Raw genomic sequence first — 16,047 nt, forward strand, 5'->3', positions numbered from 1 at the left:
TGAACGTTTTTCCTTATTGTAAGCTCTAGAATCAGATTTCACGTTATTTCCCTTTCCTCCTGAATCACTCTTTTTTTATAACACATTCTGAAAGCATGAAGTCCAAAATTTTAATCTGTAAGAATAGAAATCGATGATATTTCATAAATAATCTCTTTTTTTCTACGATCGATTTATATCGGCTGGTAACAGAAAAGATATTTACATGCTAGAAGAAGGTATAAATGAGTATCGGCAGTAGGGTTTGAAGGTAAATTTGGATAAAACAAGATGTACGGGTGTTAGATTTTTCAGCCCACGATATCGTATTGACATGTACAGTAGCTTGTACAGAACAGTTTATTTGGAAATGATCCTTTTATCGGACGGCAGGAAAAAGATATTGAAAACGATACGAAAAGGCAGATCAATCATCGGAGTATTACATCTATCTCTACGGTATAAAAAATAATTTAGAAAACGTTTCTCGAGAGCTATACTAACATATGATCCAGTGACTTCGGTGTTGTCCAGATATTTAATGTCGCTTACAGACCTTAGAAATGAATTAATAGTGCGATTCGAATGCAGCATAATAAAAAAACGAAACAAGGGCGCGAATGGGTATAAAAGATTTTTTACTCCGTTTTCAGTAAGCGATCGGTTTGGTGCGATACATGCAACGTATGAATGACGGTAGGATACCGTACAGCGAGTTGAACTGGGAACCAGCGAAACGAGAGCTAGAGGACGGCTAAGGAAGAGATGGCAGGAACAGGTACACTTGCCTATGGATCAGAGACATCTGAGTGCGACTTGCAAAGATCATGAAAAGTGGAAGCCAGGATATGAGGCAACAGTTGAATTAGCTGTATACGCCCGTGTAAAACTAATAATATTTATTATTATATACAATACTATTTATATAATAGTATTAAATTAATTATAAAAACTTAAAATGTGTACGAGTGTACAGCGTAATAATTATTACTTAAAATTCAAAGCTCTTACTGAGATGTCATTACATCATTGTGATACGTAAAGATAAAAGTTATATCTCTCTTTTAGATCTTCTTCCATTTTCCTTTCTGTTATTTAATTAAAAGGTCAAAGAAAAATGAAAAATCCAGTTTCTTATTTATAAATTCGTGCTATACCATACAGAATTCATCAGACCATCGAATCGGTGACATTAAACTTTTTTGTGTCGTATGACCTAATCGGTAAGTTCTCTTATCATAAAATATTAAGTTATATTTAATTTATTTTACTCATACATATATTGAAGCGCATTATTATTTTTTAATTATCAATCTTATCAGCGATATTTGTAAGCCCTTGTCCTATAAATTTATTTTTGAATTTACAAAATTATGAGTGAAAATTAATTTGCGCTTTATTTTGATAGTACGTGTCGGTGTATTTGCGTGTAAGTGCTAATTAAAATAAATATTAGTGGTTTTATTTTGAACCTTGATGAAAAGAAAAAAATACTTAATACTTAATACTTAATACAGATACTAGCGTAATCTGTTAAATTAAACCATTATCTTATCATAATGGGTATATTTTACGTCGTTTTTATCTAACATTATAATATATTTTACCATAAAATTTAATACATTTATTATATATTAATGGTCCCATTTAATTCCATTATTTTTTATTAACATTAGAATATAATAGGTTATTATAAAAAAAATTAATCTTATTTTATAAAAATAATACATAAGAAATATATTATGATGACCTGTTTTATACATACATTTTACTGTTCTTAAGATTTTATTGTACTTCTTACGACTAAAATACAATAAATTTAAACCGTATAATTTATTTATATAACATTTTGTTTTTTATAAAAAAGTTTAGCTTATAAATCTATTTAAACACTTTAAAGCACACATATAAAATAAAATTCAGTTTATCAGTTAAATATAATTATTGTAAGGTTGGAATATTTTACCTAACTTGGCACTTAACGTTAATTATTTCTCTTGGTACAAAAAAGAGAGAGAGAAAAAAGAAAGGCTAAATCAATTTTAGCAAAAAAATATCTTCCAACCGGGCTAATAAACATAGCTGTTGATGTCCGCTCTTTCATAAAAAAAAGTCAGAATGAATTTATTTTAACCGTAATTAAAATATCGTCCACCTCAATAAATATACTTCAAGGAAGTGTACCGTAATTTATTGATGAATAATTCCAGTACGACCAGTTAAAAATGATTTTTGGCATAAAACGCCAAAATAAATTCTATAAAATGATCAAAATCTAAACTTTTTCTGCGTGGAAATTTAAACTTTCGTATCTTTTCTCATGTAATAGTTTTATTGTTTAGAAAAACCTTACAATATATTTTAAGAAAATATTTTTTTTTAAATAATGTTTGAAAATATTTTTTACCAAAGTTTTAGCAATATTTTTACAATTCCATTTTTTTTCTAACTTTAATTAACCAAATTTGTTAATTCTATCTTCTTAATATAAAGTTGGTTTGCGATGATAAATAGTTAAATTTAAAATTCTATCGGTTCATGATAAGGGAACAACCTTTTTTTCTTTATTTAATTTTAACTTATCCAACTCAACCCTCAATTAGATTGCAGTCGGAATTAGACCTTACAGACTAGTGGCAGAGGAAATGAAAAGTACAGGTGAATCAAGCGAAGGTAACTGATATGACGTTCTTGATGAATAGGGGGACTTCCCAGGAATCCATTTAGATGGGGGTTACATCTCGCGAGTTGAGAATGTACGATGTTTAGGTATTCACTTAGATTGTCGTCTAACATGGAAAGTTCATATTAAAGAAAGAAAGAAGCAGTTAGATTCAAATTTAAGGAGCTGTACTGGTTAATGAGGTAGGAGATCGGAATTTTCCATTTCTAACAAGCTACTGTTCTATATAAAACCGATTTGGAAATCCAATTTTCGGGTACGCCAGGTATCAGCAATATAGAGACTATTCTGCGGTACCAGAATAAATTTATGAGGTGCATAACGCAGACGCCATGGATCATTTACAACGCCAAAATCCATGTACTTTCTCTGTCTTTTTCTGTTTAGCTTCCGGCACCACCGTAAGGAAATACTTCAGAGGATGATATGTATGAATGTAAATGAAGTGTAGTCTTATACAGTCTCAGGTCAACCATTCCTGAGACATGTGGTTAATTGAAACCCAGTCACCAAAGAACGGCCACAGCTGTTCAGAAGACACAAGGTAGATAATCCGGAGTGCCAGTATTGTGGTCAGAGAGACACAGCTGAAGATGTCTTTTTCCAGTGCGTTAGATGGGAAAGAGAAAGAAGATGTATGATGATTACTGGTCAGATAGACGTATGCAATGTCATTGGAGTAATGCTAACAGACAGTGATAAATTCTCCGCGGTGTCCAGCTTTGTATACAGAGTACTGCATAGAAAGGTGCAGGATGCAAGGGGGTGAAAGACAGCCTCTCGTGGAGCTGTCGTTCGTCTGTGTTTACACAGATAGGCAGTGGTGTTGAAGCGGAGGAACTCCGATAACCCCTGAGCGAGCGACGAGTAGTACCAGTACTCAGCTGAGGTGTCAAGTGATATACAAGTATGTGAGTATCAATTTCAAGGTGAGTACAGTCGTAGTTCTAGATCGTAATGCAGTAGTCAGAAGCGTAATCAATAGCCTTGGGGGGGGGGGGGGGAGGTGTCTTCGCAAATCACCTCGAGAGTTCCTACGTTCAAATCCTAGTAAAGGCAGTTTCTTTTTACACGGATTTGAATACGAGATCGTGGATACTGGTGTTCTTTGGTGGTTGGGTTTCAATTAACCACATATCTCAGAAATTTTCGACCTGAGACTGTACAAGACTACACTTCACTTACACTCATATATATCATCCTCACTCATCCTCTGAAGTAATACCTGACGGTGATTCCCGGAGGCTAAACAGGGGAAAACCTATTGGACAACGGCGAGATGTCAGACTGTTAAAGCGGCTTAGACTTTTTTTTAAATTTAACCTCCAGGACCACCGTTAGGTATTGCTTCAGAGGATGAGATAAGATGACAGTTTTATAGCGTGCGAAAATGCCATGCCTGACTGGGATTCGAACTCGGGAGCTTCGGATGAAAAGCCGAGACGCTACCACTCGCGTCACGGAGGCCGGCTACGTATATATTAGACCTAGGAACATAATAGGAATAATCAGGAAGCGGGTTCTATTTTTGAGTTGTGCATTTAAGTATTAATTTTTATGTTTATGATTGTTTATGTTTCTGGTGACATTTGTTCTTATATTAATTTTTCCTTTACTTTGTGGTTTTATTCATATCATTCGAATTTTTATGGATTCTAGTACCTAGTTGTGTTGACTTTATACTTGTATATGCTAATTTTGATTTACTGTGGGTATTTTCAGAATGTATTTAATTGAGGTATTTCCAAAAATCTCCCTTATGCTTATTGTGATGAAGTTAGTTATGGTTTCTACCTTAGAAACTGATTGTAAGTATGATTTAGATACTAAAAAAAAATTATCTCGGTCTTTAATAAACACATAATGACGGACAAAAGGAAAACGAGGGGGAAATCTACATGTTTTCATAAGATATCTTTTGTTCATTTTGGCACGTAGAATCCGAAAATGCTAGCCCTCTATTTACCTGAAATAGTGGGCTAGTATGCTACACTAGTACAGCACACTTTAGTGCGATACATACAGTGTGCGCGCGTGCGTGTGTGTGTTTGTGTCCCCCGCGTAAATATATTATGTTTTTTACAGTTAATGAAATTCTTGATCTAACCTCAAATCTTGGCAAATTTTTACTTGTATATTTTGACTATTCAAAAATACTTGGGTTTTAAAAAATGTAAATTTATCAAACCCTTTGTGAAAAATCGTATATACACCTAATTAAAGCCTGCTTTTTTACATTATTTTATTAAAAAATAATCATTTCAACAACTATAAAGTATATTTTATTTATATAATAAAAAACCGGAAAAAACAATTAAATTTTTTTTTTTGTATTAAATTTTCAAGATCCATAACTTTGATAAAATAATTTAAAGAAAAATTAATTAAAAAAAGTTAAAATACGAGATTTTTCTTGTTATCCGGCGCTACAATCCTGTAAAATGAGTTTTGATCTGCGCCTTTAGACTTCGCCAACGGTCACTTCATTGATTCTATCTCTCCAACAATGTTTCTAGGTTCTCTCTTAGGTCTCTCTTCATTTACCCAGTCGCGGTTTACCAATCTGCTTTACCGCTCATACATAACAGATAGTAATTTCCTGGCAATATATCCTCATTCATACTTCAAATGTATCTAAACCATCTTCTTTCTTTTCTTTTCTTTTTCCTGTTTAGCCTCCGGTAACTACCGTTTAGATAATTCTTCAGAGGATGAATGAGGATGAGTGTAAATGAAGTGTAGTCTTGTACATTCTCAGTTCGACCATTCCTGAGATGTGTGGTTAATGAAACCCAACCACCAAAGAACACCGGCATCCACGATTTAGTATTCAAATCGATATAAAAATATCTGGCTTTACTAGGACTTGAATGCTGTAACTCTCGACTTCCAAATCAGCTGATTTGGGAAGACGCGTTAACCACTAGACCAACCCGGTGGGTTTATCTAAACCATCTAATCTTATTATCCTTTAGGTACCCGATATCCTGTTCTTTGTAAATCGCGTAAAATTTTCGATAGTCACCTTTTATATGAAACAATTTCCTTTGCTGAGCTAATAATTCAGATCAATATTTTCCTTTCTCTTTTGATCTTTTATTGTGATATGAACAGGTCGTGTTCATATCTTGTATATTTTCATTTTTGATTTTTTAGAAACGATTGATGATGACATAAAATTATTTTTGGCAAATATGCTTTATTACCTAAAATGATTTTTCATCATCTCGTTTGTCATGGTTTTCAGGCATTAAGAAACAGAAATAAACAAGTCAACCTTTTGAAATTTACTCATAAAACCTTAAAGATAAATTCTTTTTGTAGCCAAAAATTTGTAATTAGTATTTCTATCATTTATGCTGATAGCCACTTCCTTTAACTATTAATGTTAATAAAAGCGTTGAACTGCGAGCCTACAATGATAGCCATTAATGTATGAGTGCGAAGTAAGTTACGCCACGAGCCAAACTAAACAGACGTTAACTATACAAGAGTGTATTAATTGCTGTTAAAGAGAGTTCCATATCATATTTTTTCTACAGCTGAGAAAATATTGGGATTATTAATTTAAATTAATGATGGAAGACATTGTTTACGTAATATAAATATATATTTTTTTTTTTCAAAAAATACATTGTACGATACATTTTTGTGATAATAGGTTATTAGTCAAACATTCTGCCTTTTCTTTGATATTGATCGCTGATGAATATTTTTCTTCCGTAGTATCCGACATAATTAACAAAAGGATGAAACAGTACTGTATAATACAGAAAATTAGTTACATATTGGTGTACTTTCAAATAACCCTCTGTTTGCTAACTACTGAATCTGATTTTTAAAATCAAAGTAAAAAATCTGATCTTGGCACCTCATGACTTCCTTGTACGCCTATTAAAATTATACAAACACATTTTTTTAAATGAAAAGTACATAAAATTTTATTTCATTAATAACGTCTGATATTTTTTCAATTCTTTTTTTTTAAACTGTTATTGTTGAATTATATCGTACAAAGTTTTTTGCAATCGGAGGTTAATAATTGTTAATAAATCAATATGTTTCAATTTAAAAAAAAAGTTAAAAAAAAAAAAGGAGATGAAGTCTGATTCGAACCGATGTGTCTTCCCCCTTGATCCAAATTTGTCATTAATTAAAATTTTATTTGGCTATAACTCTGGAACCAATGAAAATACGTATCACTTATGATATATCGTTAAAAACTCTCAACGAGGGCTTATTACTGCAGTTAAGCAAAAGTTAAAATCCAAATGTTTTTGAATTTTGGGCTTTTTTGGACACTTTTGGTCCAGTCGATTACAATCAAAAGGGGAGGTGCACAACTGGATGTTACAACAGTCCTAAATCCAAAATTTCAACATCTTACGGCTAATATTTTTTGAGTTATGCGAGATACATACGTACGTACGTACAAACGTCACGCCAAAACTAGTCAAAATGGATTCAGGGATGGTGTAAATGGATATTTCCATTGAAATCTGAAAACCGAAAGTTTTTGTGATCACAATACTTCTTTACCTCACACAAGGAACTAAAAACCTGTTGATACATTAAACAATACTCGCTTCTGATTAATCAGTGGTTTAAAAGAGTAGAATTTTGATCGGTTGAGCACCTTATCATAATGAAAATCTGTTTCATTATGGTCGTCATTATGATACAGTTTCCAGCCGCGTAATCCAAATGTTATAATACAGCCATAGAAAAAAATATATTTAAAATTATATAAAAGATTATTTCAAACAAATATCTATTATTCACTCTGAGCGGAATTATATCAACAGAATCAGCATATAGAGGTTACACTTGCCTGATTTTTACATTTTCCGTTATAATGTTTTACGCATTTTCATCCGTTATTTTACCAATGGTAGGACTTTAAAAGTACTTTTGTTATTTACAACATCAGATAGCCTATCTAAACATGTTTTTCACGCTAACAAACATTTTTTCAGTTAGCTTGATATGTATCTAAAACAATAGATAAATAAAATGTAAATATTATTTTTTTGTTACTGAAACAACCTTTTTAATACTATACTCGTATATTCCTTTACGAACAAAACTAAAAATCAAATTCTCACATTATAATATGAAATTCAATTTAGTTTTTGGCATATTATAAAAGAATGGCTGAACCAGACGGATGTAAATTATTAAATGAATTTATTATCATAATCCTGATTGAAATTTTAAGAAATCATTAACTTAAAAAAGTTCGTTAATTTAAAATATTAAAAAGGGATCCAACCCCTCTTCCTTGATTAAATACTAGGACGAGTCACAAATTATGTACACTTTCGCCATAACTCACCTTCAAGGTTGTCGTACTGCCTTCTGCGCATGCGTGCTTAGAGTTGGTGCGACTGCGGTCACGTATGCGAAATTTTATCCCGATCGCGTCATTTGCCATCCGCCTTTTACAGTGTAAATATGTTAGGTCCGCTAGCAGTTTGCTAGAAAGAAAGAATAACGCGAAGGCTAGAGGGTGTGAAAGAGACCGAAATTCATCGTAGACTTTTATCACAATACAAGGACAATGCTTTATCATGTAAAAATGTTTTTTCGTGGATCAGGAAATTTAAAAGTAGCCGGATGAGTGTGACGCACGAAGATCAAGCAGGACGCCCGTCGACCTCCACCACGGATGACAAGATTCAGCAAACTCGTGAGATGGTACTGGTACAGTACTGGAATAGGCGAGTTACCAACGATGAACTAGGATCTTCTTTGAGCGTCGTGGTCGTGGTTCTGACCATAAAATCATCCACGACGAGCTCGACTGGCCGTGACAGAAAGCAGTTATTTTAGTGTTTGGTTGTAAAAGATGCCATTCTTTCAGTTTTGATATTTTTCTGCTTGATTCTCTGATAATTTTAGATCTAATCCAGATCATTTAATTCTGACTGATTAATTTAATGGGGTTCAGTATTCTATTTTCTAAAAAATTTGGATAACTTTCTTCATCGCCTGATAAGTAAACACAAAATTCGATATTTTCAGGTTCATCTAAGTTCCATGTTTCTGGTGGTACTGAAATAGGAAGCGGCCAGTGCTATCTGGCACTGGCCGCATGCAAAGGGAATATCAGGGTATTTAACAGTAAGTCGAGTTTTACCTCTTATCCCAGATATCTTCGTTACACAAAAATAACAGTCTGTGGTGTAATCCTTTAGTTCTCTCCAAACCATCGGAATTGCAATGGCATATGACGAAATCCATTTAGCCAATCAATCAACAATGTTGACACAAGAAGCTCAGCAAATATGAGGAGCCCAAGATTTGTCCTGATCACCTAATTTACATCCAAAATACAGTTCATACGACTTTTTTATTAGTAGAGTTATATTTCGTTTCTGAGACTTCAACGTTACCTCACCGCAGATGCAGCAGAAATTGTTTGGATGATTAATGCAACAGCGAGATATTGTTTAACATTACAATAACTAATATTGTTTAAAAAATAACACTTCATAAACTCACTAATTTAATAAACATACTCACTTTACTGAACAACATATACCCGCAAATATGAAAGCCAACTACAAAACTGAATGTTACACACACAAGAACTCACACATGAATGAGAATTAAAATTATTTCTCTAGTCTGTACGACAGTTTATAAGTCTCTCTGCTCATTCTACGAAGGGGATATCGCATAAACAAACTGCAGACAGAGCGCTGTAGAAGAGTATGCCTAAAAAATATTACATACTAAACTTATCAAAAACAACAACTTAACAAAACTTATCATGGAAATATAATATTCTGAGAAAACAATAATTTCCCAAACAATAACTACCATATTATTAAAAATAATTTAATAGGTAAAATATATAACTTGAACAAAACCTTACCACTTCGAAACGTTAAGAAAATTGCTTACCTTATTTACTATTTGTCCGACAAACACTGGATTCCTTCTATTATATCCGATTCTTCATCACTCCCAGAAGTAGGCGTTGACGACGAATCATCTCTAACATTAATTCATCAACCACAACATCGAGAAAATTATCTAAGTCCCACATCTTCTTTTCTTCTTCTGTAACATGTTTCACGCTCTGTTTCTACTTATCAGTTGATACCTCGTTCACGGCTTTTTCAAGCATGATTTTAAAGTCTTTCATTTTATATGTATTATTATTTCGGGCAATATAGCCTTTTACTTGGCTCCACACTAACTCAATTGGAATAAGGTTACAGTGATAAGGGGAAAGCCTTAACACCGTATAGCCTTTCGTATCAGCCAAATCATCGATTAAAAATTTATTAAATTTGTCACGATTGTGTTTTACATGTTCAAGGAGTTCACTTTTAAACTGTTTTCTCCAAAGTGGATATTTTTTTATTGCAGCCATAAAGCAATTTCTTTTTCCCTCCATGAACTGTTTTTGAATATTTTCCAGTTTTACAATATGGTATGGAGCATTGTCAATTACAAAAATACTATTTCGCGTAATAACGACAATACTTTTTCAAACCACTTCCTAAAAATATCTCCTTTCATGTCTTCGTGGTAGTCTCCATATTTTTTGGATTCAACCCCCCCCCCCCTCTAAAAATCCATTCTCAGTGCCAATATGTACCACAATTAATCGCTTTCCTTTATTTTTTGGAGGTTACAGGCCCCTGCTTAATCCTGACAGAAAGGCTGTTTTTATCGATGTAACTATCGTATCATACCAAATTCTTGAAGTGGTGTGGCCTTCATTTACCCACGTCTCATCAAAATAAAATATATTTCTACCCGTTTTTCTATAAATTGCTATATTTTTATAAATAATTACGCGCCAAATTATGATCTCTTCTTGATCAACAACTACACTTTTTTATTTCTTCTAATAAATTTAAAATCCATCGACAACAGTAATTTTTATAAACTTGTGCATCCAATCTTTGGTAAACTCTTCTCACAGTTTATCACAACCAACAATTTTTTTTTGAAGTTGGTATTTCATTTCGAAAAAAGAAATTATGTACAGTCCATCTCATTAAATATATGTCAAATTCATCCCATCTTCCTAGCACAGATTTTTCACTTTTTCTATTTTTAACAGGAGTTTCTACCTTTCCTTTCCTATTTATTTCAGTCCAAAATCTATTAATACTACTAACTGACATATCAGTTAATTCAGACGTAAGTTTCACTACTTCCTTTTTAACCATCGTAGCATTTTTCTCCAGCAGTTGATTGAATACGTTTAAAACTATTTTACTTTTTTTTCACCATTTCGCAAATGTTTTCCTTTTCTGCGCTTATTGAAATATGTTAATGAACTATCAGGCATATCGATAAACTATTCGAATATACACACACACAAACTGATCACATTGTCAAATCTCACAGTAATCACACAATAACCGAATATACACACACAGTCACACGTACCAAAAAAATTACTGAAACACAGAATCCAATTAAAAGAAGATTAAAAATATTTAGTTAGGAATAAGAGAATTTATAGTGTTATTTTTAAATCAGAGATTAACAACGATGTTTTGTTTTTAAACATTGGTAGTTACAACTACCAATGCGCGTACAGTAATTGCTGTATATACACGCACTACACACTCGCAATTTGTTTATTTCATATCTTTTAAAGAATGAACAGATTATAAATATAATAACGACAGAAATAACTGAGTGGTTAATATGTTTAAATATGATGAAAATAGGAAGAATTGAGTTACATTCTTGTTCATTTTAATTAGTTGTGTAAGTAATAAACATGATGACTAATGTCTAATAAATCAATGTGACAACAATTAAGGGACTGTAATGAATAAACGAAAGCTATTTAGTTGATATATAATGTAATAAAATACGTTCACAAAATGCTGTGCTTATGAAGTTCATTCATGATACTATCTGAAAATAAGAATGGTAATTACAAAACAACTAAGCCTGATAGAAACATTCTGATTTCATATTTGAAATCAGCATTAGTACTATAAGAATCATTTATTCACTCTCATTTAACAAAATCATTGTTGGATCAGAGTTATTATTCAATTTGTAACTATAATGTATAATTTCTTCAATTTTTTATACAAAAAATATAAATCGTTTTAGTGACATGATACTGTAAATAATTCAGTTTATTTAGATAAAGACTTATTTTTATTTAGAATGCATTTCAGCCTTGAGACTTTTTTTCCCCCGATGAGTCTGAGGAACCCCATTTACGAGCGAAGTGTCGGGCTCGCTAACAGGTTCTGCTAGATGTTATTAAGAGTGCGTGTGTATGCCTGTGCTCTACCGACTAAACCTCATATCTCACCGATCCTCCCCTCCCGGGGCCGGTCCAGCAATTAAGCAATTCTCAGCCGCGGGAGGTGCCTTGAGCTCAGGGGTTCAGAAGTTCCCGTCCTTCATTGCCACCGCCTATCCATACAAGCACGGATGAACGGCGGCTCCGCAGAAGGCTGTCCTTCCCCCCTCACTCACAAGGTCAAGCTATTCTTTCTGGCTCTTGGCTAGTTAGGCTATCAGTGCATTGATAGCCCCTTCTCCTGCCCTCTGCATCCTTACGCCGAAGAACAACTACGGCGTATTCGTCGAAAGCCCTCCAGTTGCTGGGTGAGTATAGTATGTGTGATACCAGAACCTCCGGTCGAAGATCAACAATACCGGCTTGCGTACGCTGGACGCACCACGCTAGACAGTGAAACAGGGTGTGTTCCGCTGTCTCTTGAGCATGGCAGAACATGCGCGTGAGGGAGCCGCACCTGCCAATTCTATGCAGGAACGACTCGAAATTTCCATGCCCCGTTAATAGCTGTGTAATGTGGAAATTCACATTTCCATGCCCTCTGTTGATCCACATCTCAAGGTCAGTGATAAGTTTTCTAGTCCATTCTGAGCATCCGCCAGCTCTCCATCTGTCCCTCCAACTATTGATGGTGTTAGCTCTCACCTCGGACTTATCCCTTCCGGCGTATCTTTGAGCCCGCTCATTAATTTGCAAGCCCACAGGAGGGATGGCTGCCAGAACGCATGCCGCGTCGTACGAGACCGTCCTGTACGATGATATATAGCCAGTAGGGATCTCCTATGGACTCTCTGCAGCCTCGTTAAGTTTCTCTGTACTCTAACCGCCGCACCCCAAACTGGGGCCGCGTATAGCAAGGCAGAAGTGATGGTCGACGTGATAACCCTGCGCTAGAAGGCCCTTGCTGCGATCCTAGAGGACATTAATCGATTCAGGGCCTTCAGTGTCCTCTCCGCTTTGTCACAATTTTCCTGTACGTCACACTAAACTTACAAGTTTGGTCCAATTGTGACCCCCCATATATCTGACCTTATGTTTGAATTGTAGAATGTGATCCCCAATCTCAAAGTGATGGATCTAACTCTTCTTCTACCAGTCAGGATTATGTATTCGTTTTTCCCTCGCGTCAGTGCCAGGACATGATCACCCATCCAGCTCTCAGTAGCTACCTAAGCCGAGTTACCACAAGCTCGTCCTCCGTACGACCTTCGACAAAAACCGCAATGTCGTCGGCATAGGCGATGGTTTCGGTCCCCTCAGGCATTTGAAGTCTAAGAACGCCGTCATAGGCGATAACCCATAGCAGGGTCCCCAGTACAGACCCCTGCGGGACCCCACCAAACGTTTAGAAGGAATGACCTCCACTCTGCGTGTCCGCCGTGACCCAGCGCTCACTGAGGTACTGCTGAACCTGTCTTATTAAGTATGCGCTAATGCCATTTTCTCTGAGAGCTACCATGATTATGTTACTAGGAATCGTTCCAAAGGCATTGTGAACATCCAATAACATAAGCAACGGCATACATCTTGTTCTTCAGGTTCCCTGCCTTACTTCCGCTGCCCAGCTGACCACCTTAGAAACGGCTTGAATCGTGGATCGGCCCTTCCAAAAACCATATTGATTTGAGTGGATGCCAGCGCCCGTATTAATTTCATCCATTATACGAGCCGCCAGCACATCCTCTCAATGGCCTTCGCCGTATTATTTAGAAGACAGAGCGGGCGGTACTCTGCAATCGAGTTCACCCCCTGTTTTGGGGGAGAAATACCACGCGTGATTCCTTCCAAACTCTAGGGAAGGAACCGGTCTCCAGGCCTTGATTAAAAACATCCACCAGCTCCCACGGTACCTGCCGGATCAGGCCCTTCAGAGTGGAGGCAGGGATCTCATCAGAACCAGGGCTTCTATTGTTACCTAAGTTGAAGACAGCTGAGGTTACTTCGTCAAGTGTAAATTGCCTTGCCATTACTCTGTAATGTCTCCAGTTTTTTGCTCTTCGCAAGGGAAAAGCCTAGCGATATCCCTACTCGCTAGCTCATCCGACAGAACAGGCAGGCGCCTCCAAAATGTTTTAATAACCATCTGATACGCCCGCCTCTAAGGATCGTTATCCAACTCTTCACAGAGTTCAAGCCATTTTATGTGTTTGGACCTCCTAACCTCGTAGGTGAACGTCCTTCTGCAGTCCACGTATCATTCGGCTGCTGCCTCGTAGTCACCTCTGCCGTCACGCCTGAGTCTTTGCTTTATCCTCCTAGGACACTAGAGGTCATACGCGTAATTTCGGGCATCCATCAGTACGCCGGTCTAAATTGCTTACGTCTAATTGGGAGCAGAGCCATCTCCGGTTTTATGACATCCTGAAGTACATCCAGGGTGAGCTGGATCCCGTCTCTTATCCTCCGAGTGACGTTCCTGACCACTTTGTGCACCTGTTGCTGAGTCAGTCAGTTTGATGCGGCCCTCGATCAGGTGTTCTGAAGGAGGGATCCCTAATTTCGAGGAGCGTCGCAGCCTTGAGATTTATTCACCGAAAAAATAACCTAATATTATTAGCTCTGAATCTTTTAACGGCTGCTTCGACGATGTTGAAAGGCTTTCATGCAAGGATTTCACATTAAAAAATGATGTTTTCCTGTCTCTGTATAGATCGATGACAGTCTACGTAAGATGTTACCGTTTAATAGGGCCGATTGTCCGCTAAAATACTCCTTGACCAGTAATAGAATTTAAGCTATTCCTACCCAATCAGATTAGGAAGTTCGACACCCCTTTTTTATTGTTTGTTAAGTTTAAAAATTATCGTCTTCTTTAGGCTAGTTAAAAAATACAAATAAAATAAAACGATATGATTGATTTATTTTTTTAATAATTTATCATATTTTATTGTTTATAATTATAGAATTTAACAAATTAATAAGTTTTGACGAAGTGAAATGTAGTAAAATCTGTCTGTAATAGAATTTGGATTTTGTAAAATCTTGCTTACAACGGTATACAACCCATTTCCGTAAATTTTATTAAAAGTTTAATGTTAAATTTTGTTCTAATAATGGAATGTGTCAAGACATGCTTAAGCAATTATACCGATGAAGATTATATCAGTAACATAATAAATCTATATGTTATAAATATTTAGTATGTGTAATCGCCACGTGAATATCTAAAAACCTATTTCTAGAATTTTTTAAATTTCGAGTTTAAAGGTTAAAATGAATTTTTGAACCTTCTTGAAACCCGACTATTTTTTTCTCGGTAACAAATGAAAATATCCATCTGATTTTTTTTGTGAGTGTAATCTTCAGGTGAATAAACCATGATTTTTAAAATTCGACCTTGAAAGGGGATGAAGAAATGTAAACATGATTGCAAATTTCCCCAGTGCCCACTATACTAAACGAGATAGAAATTCGGTAGATTTGAACTTGGAAAATACTCATCAGATAAATATCTGAAAACCATTTTCGGGTTTTTTGAATTCCGATTTTTTTTAAGGGGTGCGACCGTATTCGGCGCGGTGGCCCAACAAACACAAACACTAGCACCCTTTCTGTATGTGCACCTGCCTCCGGTTACTTGACTAAAAAGCATAAAATAAAAAAAATTAACAGCGACGAGAAACGCAAGTAATTATATAGAGCGGGCGAAGCTGTGACAGTATTTTTTAATTTATTTTGTAAAACTATTTATTTTGTAAATGTAATTTGTAAATTAAATAAAAAGCAATATATTATCAATTTATGTGCGTCAATCACAAAGATTACACGATAAAAAAATCAAGTTTTTGAAAAATGCACGTATTTTGTAATTAGCCGCGATTATAATTTTCATTTCACTAAATAAGCTTATTTATGCATACGAATATGACATGGACATTTTTAGCGAGTGTAAAAATCTCTGATTCATCAGGATTTGTACCGGAAAATTTCCAGATGAAATTACACAAAATTTCCCGGAGGTCAACAATTAAATAGTACACTTTACTCCGTGTGCCTCGACCAAAACACTGTTTTGGTTAATATATTGTCTATTTATTTTTAGAATAGCTTATAATAATTAATATTTAGTGGAAAATATCATAAACAT

The 16,047-nt window shown here is 35.1% G+C and overlaps 1 protein-coding gene and 1 long non-coding RNA gene across 2 annotated transcripts in view; one reads left to right on the forward strand and one right to left on the reverse strand.

The window, feature by feature from the left end:
* LOC142323708 (uncharacterized) overlaps positions 1-16,047 on the reverse strand; it is a 63,619-nt gene that overhangs the window by 46,825 nt on the left and 747 nt on the right. The window lies entirely within an intron of this gene.
* The window catches only part of LOC142323709 (uncharacterized), a 42,256-nt gene that overhangs the window by 13,402 nt on the left and 12,807 nt on the right, over positions 1-16,047 (forward strand). The gene's annotated exons all lie outside the window — the stretch shown is intronic.

The sequence above is a fragment of the Lycorma delicatula genome, chromosome 4 (genome assembly GCF_047948215.1).
Source record: "Lycorma delicatula isolate Av1 chromosome 4, ASM4794821v1, whole genome shotgun sequence".
NCBI classification, from domain to species: Eukaryota; Metazoa; Arthropoda; class Insecta; order Hemiptera; family Fulgoridae; genus Lycorma; species Lycorma delicatula.